Here is a 19,625-nt window from a genome sequence, read left to right on the forward strand (position 1 = left end):
TTTATGAAAAATCGGTTAAAAACATGCATTTTTCTCACGAAAAATTAAAATCTTTGTGTAATAAAATTTTAATATATTTATGTAATGGCTCGGAGGTAATAGCTCATATCCACCTTCAGTGACTGCACTAACTCTTCTTTAAATATTAAGATATATATGTCATTTGGTGATTTTATTGTGGTATCCAAATGACGCTTTAAGTGAATTTATGTATACATTTATGAATGATGTATCTTGATCGTCTTTATTTTGTATCAGATTTTCAGCTTCTTTAATAATTTCTACATTGCTTAATTTTGGCAAATCTTTTAATAACCCGAAAACGTTGATAAATAAGTCGATAAGATCCCAGACGTCTATTCAGGTCTCTTATCAGAGTGTCGATCATAATATAGAATGTGTGGATTTTCATCTCATCACTAGCTGAAAATCTCGTCAATTTGAATTTTTCTTTCTTTCTTTCTTATTTCTTTATATGTTTTATTTGGGCACAATTTTTTGGCTTCCTTGCGGTAAAGTAATTTGAAAGAGCTTCATACTCTTTATTGACAGAACCCAGATCCATAATTTTTTATACAAATATTTTTTGTATAGTATTTTTGCCGCCCTCTCATAATGTGCCTCCCTAGGCAACTGCCTATATTGCCTAATGGATAAAGCTGCCCTGCTGCTATATATAATGACAGTTTTCACAAACTAAAAACTTGTACATAATATGAGATAGAGTAGATAAATTGCATTTTTAACACGTTTGTAAAAAAAAAACAAGTTAGACAATATCAAAAACTGAGGCTGAAGTTACGTATCCATTACGTTGATGCTCCCGCTCGGCGATTCAATCGGTGGAGGTTTACATGTAGATCCATTTGAGCAGTGGCGTAGCGTAGTGGGGGCGGCAGGGGCGGTGCGCCCCGGGCGGCACTTTTTAGGGGCGGCCATATTTAACAATAAATAATAAAAATATTTTGTAAATATTTGAACCATTTTATATTTTTATCGCAACAACAAATTCGGACCGATTGAAAGGAGCACGGAATTTTTCATTACTTACTTTTTGACGAATTCGGAGAATTTCTTTTCTTTGAATGATATTTTGTAGCGACTGGCAACAACGTCTATACTGATTTGTGGGAATTACCCGTTTATGACTAACAATCAGCGAGAATGACTTCTATTACATACATCGGCAATTATTTTACTACCCTCTACGTTACTCAGTGTGTGGAACAAAGAAAATACTTAAGTGTTTGAATACCAGTGAGACACAATCCACTCATGTTGTGGATCGTCTCCACACTCATTCCAAAGATGATTTTGGACAATATTCAAGCTGATGGCCTAGATATAAGCAACTGTAGAGGCCAAGCATATGATAATGCTGTTGTTATGACTCGAAAGTATTCAGGAGTTCAGCAAAGGATTCAAGAAATAAACCCTAAAGCTGAATTCGTACCTTGCTCAAATCATTCGTTAAACCTAGTTTGTTTACACGCTGCCTCAGTTGAGGTGGATTCAGTAACTTTTTTCGGCACTTTAGAGCGCTGCTATTCTTTTTTCCTTATCGACACACCGTTGGGAAGTACTGATAGCAGCTAAAGGCAAAAGCTTAAAAAGGGTTCAAGACACGCGGTGGAGTGCAAGAGGCGATGCCGTAAATGTGACATGGCATCATTACAAAGGCAATCTCGTCACTTTGTAAAAACTGACAGAGGCAGGTGAAAGCTTAAACACTAGGACAGATGCAGGTGCTTTACTATTAGTTTCGATGCAGTCATTTTACTTTCTTTGTTTTTTGGGCCTGTGGCAACCGGTGCTACATGAAGTAAATGATGCACAAAAATATTTACAAACAAGGGGACTTGACATAAGAGTGTGAACTCAGAAAGTAAATGCTTTGCAGATCATATTGACAGAGAAAAGAGAGGAATGGGCAAATGGCGCTGTAGGTTCTGCAAAAAATATGTGTGAACAACTTGGAATTTCCATAACACCTCAGAGGCGCATAACAAGAAAGCATATTTTTGATGACGGAACTAGATATGCTAACTTGTCTTGTGAAAATGAGTTGAGACGAAAGCTGTTTAGATCCAGACATCACTGAATGTAATCTAGACTACGCATCTGACTAAATTGACTAGCAGGATTTCAAGCTGGAAAGACTTCGACTGGGGACTTTCGTTGCTGCTACAGGCAACGAAAATAAATTAATTAATGCAGACTCACTTGACTTATGGTCCTGCTCTTTCAGTACGTCACAAGTGACCGAAAAAAGGTAAGTCCGTGATAAAACACATTTATAACATTTATTGTAACATGACATTTAAGTTAAATATGACCGTTGCCAGAATCGTAATCAGCCAAATATGAAAAGGGTATTGCAGTATAACCCTTTTATTTGCAATTTGGTATAAAAACAAATCAATTGTGTTTATTGCATTTATAAAATTGTATTTTCTTTAATTTGTATAGTCTTATAAATTGTACAGATTATAGTCGTATATATAATTCGTAAATCATTTTTTGTTCGATTATAGCGCTATCTATCAACAACTAGAATAAATGTTATAAATGATTGTGATCACGGATGTACCTTTTTTCTGTCACATACAATTTAATGCGTTAGAAAGAAATCGAAAAACTGTGACGCACTGAAAGATGCCTCTGAGAAAGAGTATACCTTTTTTTCGGTCACTTGTGACGTACTGAAAAATGCCTCTGTGAAGGACCATACCTAAGTTATATCAATGATCAATATATCTAATTGGTTTAAGTAAAAGAATTTTTATATTAATAAACGTGATTGTAAAACTTAGATAATTTTTTTATTTAAAATCTGACTTGTATAATGCAAAATAATGATGACTATTCTCGCCGAAAAGTTCTCTATAATTAATGTGCGTAATGTATAGTATACATTAAATTAAAATACCTAAATAAGAGGGCGGCAAAATTGTCTTCCGCCCCGGGCAGCCGACACTCACGCTACGCCACTGCATTTGAGCAGTTAATATCTCTGCCCACTACACCGTTTCATATCATGAACGTGCTATCAACGTAACAGGGACGGAAAAAAACGGCACGGTCTACTATGCCCACTAGAACGTATTAACAGCGTATTATACACATCTGTTACGGATATAGTGACCGGTGACCGTAGCATCCGCGTATGATATCCGTAGGGTTCCCGTTCCCGTAGGGGCATGGTCCCATACTCTACAAGGCAAAGAATATTTTTTTGTCTGATACGCTCCTAGTACGGTCATGGTATGACACGGTGTAGTGGGCATAGACTTTACCACGGTGCACCAACGTTTCTCGCTCCAATAAAGTATTTTAAAGGCGTATTCCAGAATGGTGATAAACAGCTTACATAGGTAAATACCTAAGCTGTTTAAAACAACATGAACATGCTGTAATCAAACAATTAAACTTGACTGACCTTGACATTAACATTACTCACATGGCTATTTTTTATTTCTAGCGGTAAAATTATTATACACTATAAATATACAGTATGCTGTTAATGGTGGTTTCCTGGTTTCCATTAGGTGTTAAAGATCTGAGGAATTGCAAATATGCTTTTTGCCAAATGCTCATGATACACTGTGTTCTTAGCAAATAACTCAATACGGCTTTGCACGGAGGCAAAGTAGATGGATCACATTTTTTCAACATTTTTTAAAATTCCCATTTTTCTTATTATCCTTATAATTCGTGCAGAATTTTTGAAATCGTCAAAGTAGATCCGCTGGAAATAATCTGCAGAAACGGTTAGAGCAATTTATGGAGGAATATGTACAGGAATTGGGTGGAGAAGAAGAACAAATCAAGATATAGAAGTTTAATAATAATGTAAACAGAACAAGCTTTATAAAGGGACAAAAAGTAGATTGGTTAAGATATGTACATACATAGAAGATGAAAAACGGCGGATTGTCACTAGAAAAGGGAAGAAAAGAGAGACAGCGAAAAAAATTACTAACTGATGCTTTTAAAATGATAATAATGTTAATAGGGGAGTCAGGATCAACGAAAACATGCATTGTTTCGGAATAATTCAAACAAGCTTATATTTTTCTAAAACTTTTTTTCTTAGTTTATGTACATGTTAAAGTAAAAAGTTCTACTCACAGATTTTGCCGCTAATTGTTTGTTAATTGTTTAAACAATAACAATGATTTTGTATAAATAATTTTAAAAAATATCGTTGAATTCATCATTTTACTTTGATCAAATATGTTTCTATTTTGTTTTTGATATGCTGAATCCGAATATGGCATTACAATTTGAAAATTCTTATACAGAAGCTCTTATAAAGTATGTTTGCGTAGCTAGGAACCATATGGGAAACTTTTTTATTGTCAATTTTATGAAAAAAAATTATTTTCCACAAAATGCTCTGCATAGTCTAAAATCTAAAACTCAACCATCAGATATAAAATTTTATCAATTTTATAAGAGGTATGTCAAAAATATGAATTTCGTAAAAGAGTAAAGTACCTTTATATTTCAGAATATTAAAAATTGTTATTATGAAAAGTTATTTAGAATTAAAAACTATGTTTTAATATATAGTGATGAGCGTGCTAATAACCGGCAAAATAACGCAAAAGATGAAAAACACAATTAGCCCAGTCGGGATAGCATTTGACCTTGCATTACAAGCTGCCCCAAATTTTATTTTTCTAATCTTTAGAGGGAGTCAGTAAAATCTCGACTGAATTTGACCGTTGCATACCTCGTATAAAATTAATTAAATTTGGTATTTGACGATTGCATCTTAGATTATATACGATGCAGAGTATTTTATAAACATAATTTTTTTTCGTAAAAGTGATAATAAAAAAGTTATCAATAGGTTCTAAGTTACGCAGACGCAGACATAATGTATTAGAGCTAAAAACATTTTTTTGCTGAACATTTATTATTGTTGAAGTTTAGTATTAAATGTATTTTAGGTAAGTTTTACAGAAATTTTTTTGATCACTTTGTATAAACATTTTTTTAGCTGGTAATTTTCGGTTTTTGTATTACATTTTTGTTATCTTTCTTAATTTTCTCAAAAAGAAATAGTCTATTTCATTTCTAAAGTAAAATATTTTAGTGCTTTTTAACCTTTAACTACACGCGCTGGCGTACTTTGTACGCCAGATATAAGAATTCTACTGGAAATATATTTAAAAATTTAATTTTTGACCTTGCTTATTTTTCTAACCTATCACTTACAATTTGGTTTTAGTTTCGTTATAATCGGCGTTCTGGAAAGATCGTAATTTACATTTTATTATTTGTTGTTTCCGGTGGTGGACAATATACCCCAGGATTATATTACGAGTACTATATAAGTCGTAATAAAAGTACATATTTTAATTGTTTTTTAGTCATTATGGCAAAAAATATATTTTTCTTTGTAAACAATACTTTTTCTCCTGTAAAAAATCACATTTAAAAAAATTTTTTATTAGTAATTTTATTTATCATGGACTCCAGTTATTCCATGATTCCAGTTATTTTTTTTTTTTTTTTTTTTTTGAAAAATGGCTTTGGCAGAGCCAATTAGCCAGACTTGTTTGTGATTGATTGCAGATTCATAGTCATAAATTTCTTATAAACATAAGTACACCTGGTTCCAAAAAAAACTGATACGACTCTTGTAGCGTATTTTGTAGAAAATTGAGCAGTGTATTTTGAAGGATAAATACTTAATATTTACATACTGTCAATGTCACTGCCAAATCTTAAAATTTGTCAGATAGCTTATTCTGTTCCACGGTTATTATTATTAATTTTTATTATTAATACTTTCTCCGCAACTGAAGGTATCTTATCAACTGTATTGTTTTTAAACAATAGATGATAAAATAAAAATATTGACAGTTCAAAAATGTGAACATTATTGCATTGTGTGTGGCCTAAGTTTGGGCTGAAAACTGAAATGTATTACATTTTTACAAAATATCATGATTAAATAAATAAATATTTTACAAAATACATTTGGAATAATACAGATTTCAATCCTCTACAAATAGTTTCGAATTTTACTTACAGTTTAGAATTTTACATTGGGTTAATGCAAAATTGTGACGCATGTCAAAATTCTCAATGTATTTTAATTGTATTCATTTTTTTCGAATTCTGAGAAAAGTAATAAATATTTTTGAAAAATTTAAACTCAGAATGAAAGACTACATTATTACCGAGGGCTGAAAGTCCCTGAAAACTTCTATAATATTTATTTTAATAAGTTACAGGGCTGAATTGAATATTAATTTGTTTTGTTGTATAATCCACGTTTACAATAATTATGTGATCTGTTTGATGTAAAAACTATCATTTATATACTCTTTATAAAATACAGGAATTCAAAATAATATAAACATTTAGACCTTAATAATTAGTACAATTTATGAATTAACATAATATGTAATCAGTTGTTTGTTGTTTGTTTATTTTATTATTTGTCTGTCATAATAAATATAATGTCAGATCAATCAAATACACTGCTCAACATGATCAAATCTTACTAAGAGTCGTATCAGTTTTTTTAGGAACCGGCTGTACATTCTACAATATTATTTTTATAGATACATTGGTACATTGTGTAGCTTTTTTTATTTTGTTTTTTTTTTAAATTATTTTACTGTTTTTTAAATATAAAATATATTTTAATTTGTGCGAAACACTTCTTTTTTTTATGTTTGTTTCTATTTTTTCTTTTCTTTTTTTATTTATGTTTGTTTCTATTTTTTTTATGTTTGTTTCTATTTTTTTTCTTTTTTTTTATTTATTATTTTTTTTGTTATTATTTTATTATGTGTTTTTTTATATATATATATTTTTTTAATTTTTTCAAACCACATTAACAAATTATGCCTATTATATTAAGTTTACAACTTGTATTTACATAATTTAACATGTTTATAAATGAGATGAAGAATTTCCATATCATTTGTAAATATTAAAGTATTAAGGTTTATTGGGAAAAAACATTTTAAATCTTTTAATTCTTTATAAAGGTCGTTTATGTTATTTATGTTTAAATGACATTCTAATATGACATGTGTTAGATCTCCGATTTTGCCACAAGTACAATTGGGAGTATCTGACAAGCCGATTCTATGCATGTAATATGGCGTAAGAGCATGATTGGCTCTCAGCCGATTAATGGTCTTTATAAAATGTCTGTTATATTCTGTATAAAACCATCTTTTTGAGAATATCCTAGGGTTACAATGAGCAAAATTTGAGCCAGTATTACATTCTCTGTAATGCAATTGCCAATTATTTTTAAGTTTTTGTCTGCTAAAAGTATCAATATCTGAAGCTGGAATTAAATTTTTGTTTATTTTTTCTCCGATTACATAAGCTGATTTAGCAAAATTGTCAACTATTTCATTGCCTTTTATTCCCGAATGACCCTTAATCCAAGCAATTGTTACATTTACTCCTAATTGTGTAATTTCAAACAGAGTTTTAAGTATATTCAATTCAATGTGGTTTATGTGTTTGACTGTTTGAATGTTACTTAATTCCAGTTATAAATCCCAATTGGCTTACTGAAAAGGAACTCCAAGTATTCACTGATGCCGAATAAGGTTTATAACAAACAACTAAGTGTATTTAAAAAAAAAAAAATTAAACAAATCCGCTGTTTTTAAGTGTATTTTCTTGTGGCGTACAAAGTACGCCACGCGTGTAGTTATGTTATAACTTTATGCGCGGGTAGTTAAAGGTTAAACAATACATCCTAAGCTTTAAAAAAGCACTTATAAAACTGTAATAGATCTGTTCAAAGTTGAGTAATATCGTCTTAAAGTGGTGGTAACTCTATGAAACTTGTTTGAGACGTCATATCATTTGAATTAAATTTTTGAGATTTTTTTTAATGAAGCATCATTTAGTAAGATGCTTAAAAGTTAAGTTGTGCAAAATTGAGGGTTTTATAAGAAAAATTGTATAGTCTGTTCGCTAAACTCAGACGCAACTGGCTACATATTTTACTCGATAATTTTTTTGTTTTTTGCCAATTTTGCAAAAATTGGCCAAATTACTAACTATTTAGTGATTATTAACTATTTAGTAATTATTTTTTGCCAATTTTACTAAAATTGGCAAAATTACCGACTAAAATATCTAGAAAGTTGAGTCTGAGTTTAGCGAACAGACTATATTAGTTACACATTTTTAAATCATTTTTAAACAAAATTCATGTAAGGCTCACTTTTCGCCCCCACCGTACTTATGCCCATACATTTTATTTTTTTTTATTATAACCATAAGATAGCTTAAATATTCTTTTTCCATGTTCAATCTGTAAAATTTCATTTGATCCATCAGTTAAAAAATCACATTAAAATATCTCAACCGTGAACTTAGCCGTACGTTAGTTTACAGTGCGCCAATGTTTGTGAGAAGTGTGACTTTAGCGTTATAAATAAAAAATTAGATTTAATTTTTAAATCTAAATTTTAATTTAAAAAACAGATTTAATTTTAGAAAATTCTTTATATAAGTTTTTTTTTGTAAAATTTTCTGAATTTTTCAATGGTTAAGTCAGTTTTTTTTTCTAAAATTTATATTTTCGTAGTTATTTAAAAAAACATCTAATTTCATAGTTCATTTGTTTAATAAAAAATGAGGCACCCACTTCTCGAGTAGAACTTTTTGATATGTTGTTTATTAAACATTTCTTAATGAAATTACAAAAAGTTCTATCTTGTTTGATTTTTTCCGAAGTGAAAATCTATATGCACTTATGCACTCTTCTATTAGTTATAATATGTTCGATTTCTTGTACCTAAGAAATAAAAAATTTTAGTAGGTCCAAAATGACACAAAATCTAGGCATGGGATAAAAAAAGTTTATTTGAAGAAAGTGTATTTATTTGTTCTTCTTAATGGCGGTACAGGCTCCTTTTGCAATATTTTATTTAGTTGTAGAGTAATTTCCACATACTAACATATTTATAAAATTGGGCTCTGCATCGCCATTCTTTATTATATTACGAATATGTGTGCCAAATATCTCGACAAAATATTCAAAATTACGGCCGCAATCTTGGACCGCGTTTGTTGCTACCTGTTGATCGCTACTGTTGTCTCTTAAATGTATTATAGGTAAGTTTTACAGAAAAAGGTTTTGATCACTTTGCAAAAACATCTTTTTAGAAGGTAATTTTCGGTTTTTGTATTACATTTTTTTACCTTTCTTAATTTTCTCAAAAGGAAATTTCATTTCTAAAGTATAATAATTTAGTGAATTTTAAAGACTACATCATAAGTTTAAAAAAATCCATTTAAAATTGTAATAAATCTGTTCAAACTTGAGTAATATCGTCTTAAAGTGGTAGTAATTCTGTAAAACTAAGAAGTTTTCAAAAATTAAATTTTTTGAGACGCTGTATCATTTGAATTAAATTTTGAGATTTTTTTTTTAATGAAACCTAGTTTACTAAGATGGTTTAACGGTAAGTTGTGAAAATTTAAGAGTTTTATAAGTAAAATTGTATTAGTTATACATTTTTAAATCATTTTTAAACAAAATTCATTTAAGTCACACTTTCCGCCCATATCGTACTTATGTCCATACATTTTATTTCTTTTTATTATAACCATAAGATAGCTTAATTGTTATTCTTTTATGTTCAATTTGTAAAATTTTTGATCCATTAGTTAAAGAATTACATTAAAATAACTCAACCGTGCACTTCGCCGAACGCTAAGTTTACAGTGAAGGGTGACTTTAGCGTTATAAATACAAAATTATAGAAGCTATAGATTTAATTTTAGAAAAATCTTTGTATAAAGATTTTTTTATAAAATTTTCTGAATATTTCAATGGTCAAGTAAGTTTTTTCCTAAAATTTATATTTTCGGAGTTATTTAAAAAAACATCTAATTTCGCAGTTCATTTGTTTAATAAAAAATGAAGCACCCACTTCTCGAGTGGAAGTTTTTGATAGTTCTATCTTGTTTTATTTTTTTCCGAAGTGAAAATCTATATGCACTTCCCTATAAATATTTTAAAAATTATAAAAACAGCATGCTAGAAATTGAAAGTAATGTAGTAGCCCAATAAATGACCGTTTTGAAGTGTAATTTTCAGTGGCAACTCCGAAATTCATGAAAATTTGCATTAGGTTTTACTTACCCTCCACTTCAAAGTTGAATTTGTGCCGTTGGTTGCTTTTACTTGGGGGTGACAGTCTTATCGGGGGTGAAAAAACCTACGTTCAATATAAGCCCGGAAATGGATAAATTAACTGATTATAAGCAACTTTCGTTCTATAGAGTTTTTTATGTAAGTCAATACTTTTCGAGTTATTAGCGATTGAAAATGTTTATTTTGCGACAAAAAAACGTTTTGCGTTTTCAGACGGCTTTTCGCAAATAACTCAAAAAAACTTACTGAAAAAATAACTTACCAAAAGTGTAGCCTACAAAAAAAAAAACGAAAAAATGGTGTATCAGTAGAGGCTGTAAAGCAAGTAAAAGCAAATTTGTAGCTCTTGAAAAATACGTTCTTATTCGTCTAATTCCAAATCGAATATTTCAACGTGAAATCACCGAAATATTAAGTAATTTTCGGAAAAAACTTTTGAGCATTTTTTAAAGTGTTTAGAAAAAGCTTCTTCTCTATTTTTTACAAAAGTTTCTAGCATCAAAAATAAACGAGTTACGCTGAAAAAAAGTTGGCTCTTTTTTTTGGTAAAAAAATCGTGAAATTCTATCTCTATTTAGCACCCTAAATAAAATTAATCATTACCGCTTTACCATTTACTTTAAATTTATGTATATTGTTTATATTATCTGTAAGTTTAAACGGATTGAAGGGCTTCTTTTTGAAGAAAATTTGGTATTATAGTAAAAAAAATTTTGGAAAAATTTCTTTTTTTCAAAATAACAGAAAATATTAGTGATACAAAAATTTAAAACATTAAAAAAATATAGGTTTTACTGTTAGACATATGCTAGTTTCATTTTGTTTTTCGGTAAGACAAAAATTGGTTAATGGCTGTTCAAAATTTGCATACTCGTGTTTAGTGACTCGTTCAAGCCCTTTCAACTATAACCCTTTCAAAAATAAGCACTTTAAACTGGCGAAACTGACAGATTATATAAAAAATAGATAAGTAAAATAAATTGTTTGTAAAGCGGTAACGAAAAATTTCATTTTGGAGATTTTCATAATTTTGTTTTACCAAAAAAATGTGCCAACGTTATTTTAAGCGTAACTTGCTTATTTTTAATGCCAGAAGCTTTTATAAATAATTAGAGTAAAGATTTTTTAAACACTTTAAAAAAGTTTAAATAAGGTTTTCCGGAAAAGTGCTTTGTTTTTTGGTTATTTCACGATGAAATATTTGATTTGGAATCGGACGAATAAAAACGTTTTTTTTTCATGAGCTACAAATTTGCTTTCTCTGGGTTTATAGACTTTCCGAATACACAGCTCTTTTCGTTTTTTCTAAGCTACATTTTTGCTAAAAATAGTATTTTCGATAAAATATTTACTTTTTGAGTTATTTGCGAAAAACCGTCTGAAAACGTAGTTTTTTGTCGAAAAATAAACATTTTCAGTCGCAAAAAACTAGAAAAGTATTGATTGACAAAAAAACTTTATGGAACGAAAGTTACTTATAATCAGTCAATTTATCCATTTCCGGGCTTATCTTGAACTCATGTTTTTTTACCCCCGAAAAGGGGTGACTGTCACCCCCCCCCCAAGTAAAAGCAACCAACGGCACAAATTCAACTTTGAAGTGGAGGGTTAGTAGAACCAAATTTTCATGCAATTCGGAGTTGCCCCTGAAAATTACATGGTATCGCCGTATTTCCAGTTCATTTACTGGGCTATAGGAGACAAGCTTAAAATAGAACATCTTTTAATTTTTTAAATTATCGAAATACATTTTGTATTTAAAACCGCTTCGAAAAATATCTCTAAATAAAGCTCTAACCGTTTGAAGACTCTTAAATAATGTCGATCGCATCTGGACCTTGGCGAGATGAATGGTGAGCAGCGTGTCGAGAAGACTGGCGAGCAGAAAGTCTTCAGTATATTCCTGCGCTTACGGTTACTGTCGCTTCCAAACAAACAACAGTACCTAAACATCACTCATCTCCTACAGAGTTCAGTAACTTTTTTCACTTTCTACCAAAAATAATCATCTCCAAATACGAAACCGAAGGACCTTGAAAACAGTACAGCTATTATCTTAAAAACAAATCGAGGTTGTAGTAGAAAGTGAAATGAGATGATGCGTACATTCCTCTTTCAACTTTCATCTCATCCTCCTACTCTTATATTTTATACTCCTCCAACAACGTCTGAGGTGGACAACGAGCGTTCAGACTATTCATACCCCCATCAATTATATTATTTTATCTTGATGTAGCTGTACATTACTACATTAGTGTATTTTGCTTCTATCAATGTCATTCAGTAAATAAATATTTTTAATAGCTTTTCATTGTATTGTAGTATAAAAATACTTGAAAAAAATACAAAGAATACGTGGCTTTTCTTCTTTTTTCATCTTTTAGGATATCTTCCTAGTATACAAACAGGGTATTTTAGTATTCCAGGGTGAGGCAGATAAAGGGCCTATTAGAAATATCTCGAGAACTAAAGGAAACAGACTCATGAAAATTGCCACGAAGGGGTTTTGAAGAGTGATCTATTTAATGGAAATATTCTTATCTATTTGCTACTTCCGGTTATAGCGGAAGTTGCCTATAACTTCGTTTTTTTAAATGGGACACCCTATATGTTTTTACATTTTTGGATTCTACTCGAAGTCCTATTTCTTAAAATATGAGGTTTTGTATTGTTATACAGGGTAGTTTAAAAGATAATTACGTTCTTTTATTAATTTCGTAGCAACTTTCACACCCTGTAGAATTAAAGTAATTTGACATCAAAAACTTTATTTATGTTCAAATGATTTTTAATACAGTCTACTATTGTCAAAAATTATTAGTATAGCTAATTGTTGAATTTTAGTATACACGGTTAGTCGAAACTCGGAATGAGTATTTTCTGAGTTTTCTTAAATGGAACACCCTGTATTTTAGTATTGTATTGAAATGATATTTTATGGTACTTTTTTATTTTTTTAAGCATTCCCTATACCTAACTGCTTTAATTTGTGCTTAATTGTTAATCGCACCAAGAATCTTAACTTTGTAAGTATTTTGATAGCTCAACCATTATTGGGAATTTTAACGATCAGTTTAGATAAATATGTATTTATTTCCGAAACATTATTATTGTGACTGAATATTTTCAAGGCCAACCTAATATAATTTCACGTATTTTTTGTTGCAATTAATGTTTGGCTTGAATCACCAATAACTCACAAATTAAAACAGTTAGGTATAGGGAATGCTTATAAAATGAAAAAGTACCATAAAATATCATTTCATTACAATACTAAAATACAGGGTGTTCCATTTAATAAAACTCAGAAAATATTCATTCCGTGTTTTGATCAACCTTGTATACTAAAATTCAATATATAGCTATCCTAATAATGTTTAACAATAGTAGACTATATTAAAAATCATATGAACGTAAATAGAGTTTTTGATGTCAAAGTACTATAATTCTACCGGGTGTGAAATCTGCTACGAAATTAATAAAAACACGTAATTATCTTTTAAACTACCCTGTATAATAATATAAAACCTCATATATTAAGAAAGGAGACATCGAGGAAAATCCAAAAATGTAAAAATATACAGGGTGTCCTATTTAAAAAAACGAAGTTATGAGCAACTTCCGGTATAACCGGAAGTAGAAAATAGATGAAAATATTTTCATTAAATAGATCACTCTTCAAAACCCCTTCATTCCAATTTTCATGATTCTGTTGCCTTTAGTTCTCGAGATATTTCTAATAGGCCCTTTATCTGCCTCACCCTATATAGTACGTCGATAATTATTTATATCATATTTAATTATCCTATTTTTTAATTTTCTCATCTTTGTAGTATGGATAAGTTCGGTCTATGTATCCTTTTGATATTTTTTGAAGTTTTTCTTCTTTAGGCGCATTTGGGAGTAAATGTATATGTCCGCGAATTCATCAGTCTTGGTCCTGGGCGCAGCTGAAACGTTATACGTGCTCTGATTGGGTAATTACAATGACCTGTCAAAAATTGTTCAATATGTCGGTTTTGGGTAAACAAATGTGTATATTAGTTTTTATTGTTGTGAGGAAGAGACAAAAGCAAGTTTATAATTGTAGTGACTTTTTAAATAGCTTTTAAAAGCAACAGGTACGTAATTGTAAATGTTTCAGTATTATAATAAAAAAGTACATATGTACAGGCTTATTCACTATATTTTGACCCCCCTGTAAACTGCTTTATTTACAGAATTAGAAAAAAATGTTAAATACAAAAGTTATTTGATTTTTAAATTATGATTTTTTGATATATATATCATACTAGTGACGTCATCCATCTGAGCGAGATGACGTAATCGACTATTTTTTTTAAATGAGAATAGGGTCGTGTGCTAGCTCATTTGAAAGGTTATTCAATTGTCTATTCAGTAATATAAACATTAAGAAAATTATTTATACAGGGTGTCCAAAAAAAATTTTTAATTAAATTAATTGACACAAAAGAAGAATGTATGTAATTTATTTAATTCAAAATACATTCTACTGCTGTCAGAAATTAGAAATAAATGTTTATTAAACAAATAAACATTATTTTTCACTTAAATTCAATGTTCAATCTGCCAACCATCTGCCTCTCGGCAGTTTGAACATTGAATTTAAGCAAAAATCAATGTTTATTTGTGCAATAAACTTTTATTTATGTTTTCTAACAGCAGTAGAAAATATTTTGAAATAAATAAATTACATACATTCTTCTTTTTGTGTCAATTAATTTAATTAAAAAAAATTTTTTGGGCACCCTGTATAAATAATTTTCTTAATGTTTATATTACTGAATAGAGAATTGAATAACCTTTCAAATGAGCTAGCACACGACCCCTATTCTCATTTAAAAAATAGTCGATAACATCATCTCGCTCAGATGGATGACGTCACTAGAATGATATATATGTCAAAAAATCATAATTTAAAAATCGAATAACTTTTGTATTTAACATTTTTTTCTAGATCTGTAAATAAAGCAGTTTACAGGGGGTCAAAATATAGTGAATAACCCTGTACCTATTTGGAAAATGTAAAATAAACCTACCTAGTAGGTAATGCTTTGATTTACATAATTTGATTACCAACTAAATTTCTACCAATGTTCATCTAATATATTGTTTTCTTACTCTATGTTTTGTTGTATTTTAATATTTTAAATTCAACAAAAATCAAACTAATTTGATTAAATTCAGAACTGTCAAAAAGTTTAAAACATTCAGTTAATCTATCTTCCCACATGACGGGTATGCCTAAGTGAAGTGGATATACTTTAAGGTGCTTTGATTTCAAACCTAACCACCCTAATATACGCGGGTTCGATCCCCAATGCAAATTTGTATTTTTTTATTTGTTTTATATATTTTATGATTGTAAGTATATTTCTTATATAATTTGTTTTCAGAAAATACGTATTTAGTTAAAATTTTTGCCAACAATTATTGTTTAGAAATCATTTCTTTGTGGCATTTTTCAATGTTACCATTAAATTGTTGTAATGTAACCAAGTCAATTTACATTTCACGTGTTGGGAAGGATACACACCTTACCTAAGGGCACTATTCTGTTTAATCTATATCCATCCTATGGAGTTTTAATCAAGTATGCACCTTTAATGCAACTATATAACATTTAATGGGTTTTTACCCTAATATTTCTTTGGTGGTTCAGCTGGCATCCAACCTGTTTTAACACTGATGATAACTTTTAATAAAATTTTTGTGATTGATAGTATACAGCCAACTACAGGAAAAAAATTCTTTTCCTTGTGGATTTTTCAATGTGTTTGTGTGTGTTTTATTCTTTATTTTTTTAAATTTTTGGTATTGTTTTAATAAAAAATTTTGGAAAGTAGAAAGTATTAAAATTAGTTTAATATTTAAATAAAATATAAATAAACTGTTTAAAGTATATTAATTTCGTTGAAATCATATAATAGAAGTATAACTTCTTGCGTGCCTATAAAGTATACACACATTCCCTTTTTTCCTCGTTTTTCTGGCAGTAAAGACTTAACTTTTCTTTAAAAAAAAAAACAAAAATTCAAAGAAACATAATTCTGAAAATCATACTCTAATTAAAAAAATATCAGTATTAATAATGGGTGTTGCGGTCTCTGTCCCTTGAGACCTCTTGGAGCCGGTTCGGCAATCAATTATATTCTGGATATCCTGGATATCCGATTGCCACTCCTCTACTGCAGCCGCCCTGAGCTCTTCGAAGGATGAGAGGGCTGGTACTCTTTCTATTACCCGTTTCTTGAGGTTATCCCAAATGTGTTCAATTGGGTTGAGATCTGTACTGCGTGCCCACCATGGCAAAACTTGAATTCCGGACTCATGAATTCCGACCTCCCGAATCTTGCTATACGCCAACGTGCATTGTCATGCATTAATCTAAAGTTTCACCAATAAACGGTACGAAACGCATGACATGCTCGTGTAAATAGAACTTCTTCCATGTATTTTGAGCATTTACACTGCCTCTATCGAACACAACCCTCCCCAACTCATTATTGACCCTCCTCGGTAAGTAGACACGCTGACGCCCATCTGGACCCCCTAGGGCTATTTTGCTTTCATCTAAAAACAGTATGTTCTTCCATTACGCCACAGTCCAATCAGCATATTCTCGCACAAAACCAAGTCTAGCTCTGCGGTGTTTTGGGAACAGATGTGGGGTACGAGCTGGACGGAAAGTCCTCAAATTTTTTTCTATCAGTCTTCTAATGGTACGTTCACTCACACTAACATTTCTCACCTTAAAAATACGCTTACGAGCTTCAGGATCGGTGCAAAAGCGATTTCTCAACACGTTGCTGACAATGAAGCGATAATGTCGAATTGTAGTACATCGATGCCGGTCTTAACCTGGCCTGCGGGTGTATGAACCTGTCTCCCGAAATCGTCTGATTTCATCCCGTGTCGTAGTTCAAGCACTACATCTTTCAGAGAGCTCAAGACCGCCTCGGTAAAAAATTGGTACCCTACGGAAGTCCTAAGGGCCAGAGGCGGCAACACCCATTATTAATACTCATATTTTTTTAATTAGACTATGATTTTTAAATTATGTTATTTTGAATTTTCTTTGCAGATTTTTAAATACTGGATTTTTGCTAAGCTTCTTCTTCTTTTACTTCTTAGAGATCTTTCGATCTGTTTAATTCTGAAGTTGCCTCTGGTTAATTTCCTGGGAGGTAGATTGCCAAATATCCTTCCATCTTTTAGGTGATTCTCCGGGTGGTCTTGAACCGGGCGGGTTGTTCTCTAGGTTAATTTTTGGGAGTCTATTCTCATCCGTTCGTCTTATATGGTTGTACCACATCCTCTTGCGCTGTCTTTCCCATCATATATTGCTAAGCATCCCTTAGTAAACGAATTTTTTTCAATAATTTTATTGTTTTCCTTTCTTCAAAGGTAGTTCTCACCGTATCTTCATAAAATGTGGTCCAAGATTGACAATTTCTGCAAATTGAAAGGAATTAAAAGTTGGGCGGTTAATTGTGCCGGTGAGTGTATATCTATTACATGTGGAATCGATAAAAGACTTGGGGAAACGACATCAGATACATTGACCAAAACAACAGAGACATGCTTAGTGATGTAAAATTTCCGGGAAGATTCGAACGCCAGAAAGTTTCTGGAAATTTTCCGGGAATATTGGAAACTTTCGGAAACTTATGGAAATATTACATTTTTATTAAAATTATTATAATAAATTATACAAATCAGTAGTTATGTTTACTTATTGTTGTTGTATTCTGACTACAGAAAAAATCTGTTATAAATTAAATGTCCAAAAATACTTTTAAAATTGATTTAATTTAATAAAAAAGATACTCTGAATATTTTGTTATTAGTCATTTTAATTAAAACTAAAAAAGTTATTTTATTTAAAAAAAATATTAAAATAAAAAAGATAACATTACAATAAACAAATTAGGTATATAGGAACTTACTGCAGGTAATCTGTATTCCTATATAGCATTAAATCTGGAACTTTTTTCTTAACTAATAATAGCAGAAGAAACTACAAAATTCTTAGGAATTATGATTATACAATATATATAAATAAGAGTCTATTCTTGTGAGTCAGAGAAATTTTCTTCACACAAGCTGGACTCTGTATTATAAAGAGTCTCTCTCTGTCTCGCTTAATCTTTCATTTTCTGATATGGATCTAGCTAGAGTCTTGCCCTGGTTCCTACAGATGAGTTATAGAAAGATTCTCATCACATACCATTTTTCCATGTTTATGATATTTTAGAAGTTTTTCATTATGAACTATATACAGTCGGAAAAATGAAAGAATACCCATGAGCGATCACATCAATCACTTATTTTGTATTTGCTATCTTTTTCTATAACAAACGTTTGTTATTTATAGAAAAATACAGCAAATACTAAATAAGTGATTGATGTGATCGTTAATGGGTATTCTTTCATTTTTCCGACTGTACATTATCTTCCCTGCTCTATCTATAGTTAGTCTATTTTTCCTTTTATTATGTATAAAAGAGTATGTGCTATAACTACGCTCTGTTTCGGCGTAGGAAGCTGCTAACACCAGAATTGTTATTATTGCCTAATCTTTTAAAGAAGTTTTGGTGCACATTCCTTGTCACCAGCTTATACAATCTACTGATTATGCTGAAAGCCAAATAAAATCCATTGACCAAAGGTCTGCTTTTGCACAGAATTTTATTAGTTCTGTAAAAATATTTTCTTTTTTGTCAATAAACTTGGGATGATTGGTTAATATCTTGTCTATACACTGCATAGCTAATATATGCTCTTCACCAGTGAGGCTTTGTTCTGTTAAAGAAGAACCAGGTAAGTTTGCAGCATAGTGCAAAGGTTTCTAATGGTGCATATTTTCCAATTTTGATACGCATTCCTTTTCTTCAGACTTACTGATTGCAAGTAATGGAATATACTCAGTAAAAATATTTTCTGGTTCCTTAAATGCCTCGACAACATGGGATATTTTAAACATATTGCCTTCCAATAAAGTACCTAGTCCATTTCACAATTGGTGTTAGCACAACTGCTACTTTTTGCAACTTTATCCAAAATATTTCATCATCCTGGCAGTTCTGTTTAACATTCCATGAACATTTAAAATTTTCTTCCTCTATGACCATAAGCATCGGTAAAGCACTTTTAGACGCAAATTTTTTAGTTTTTACAGGAAGTTTTAATGATATAACTTTATTGTAGTTTTGAATTTTTTCTCTTTATTTATTATTTCACTTTTGAAATATTCCCATACATTATATCTATAATACCATATCTATGTTTACTACTACTATATCTATTCTACTAAAACCAAGACACATTGAATATTCGAGGAGCACTCCCAAATCATGATTTATCCCAAATCATGATTTGCAAAGTTTATACATTGTGTATCATGATTTGCGAGTACTCCTCGTAACATTCCACGTGTCTT

The 19,625-nt window shown here is 30.4% G+C and overlaps 1 protein-coding gene across 1 annotated transcript in view; it reads left to right on the forward strand.

The window, feature by feature from the left end:
• Window positions 1–19,625, forward strand: part of LOC114331334 (chitin deacetylase 1) — a 128,142-nt gene that overhangs the window by 32,854 nt on the left and 75,663 nt on the right. The gene's annotated exons all lie outside the window — the stretch shown is intronic.

Source organism: Diabrotica virgifera, chromosome 1, assembly GCF_917563875.1.
Source record: "Diabrotica virgifera virgifera chromosome 1, PGI_DIABVI_V3a".
In the NCBI taxonomy this organism is placed as follows: domain Eukaryota; kingdom Metazoa; phylum Arthropoda; class Insecta; order Coleoptera; family Chrysomelidae; genus Diabrotica; species Diabrotica virgifera.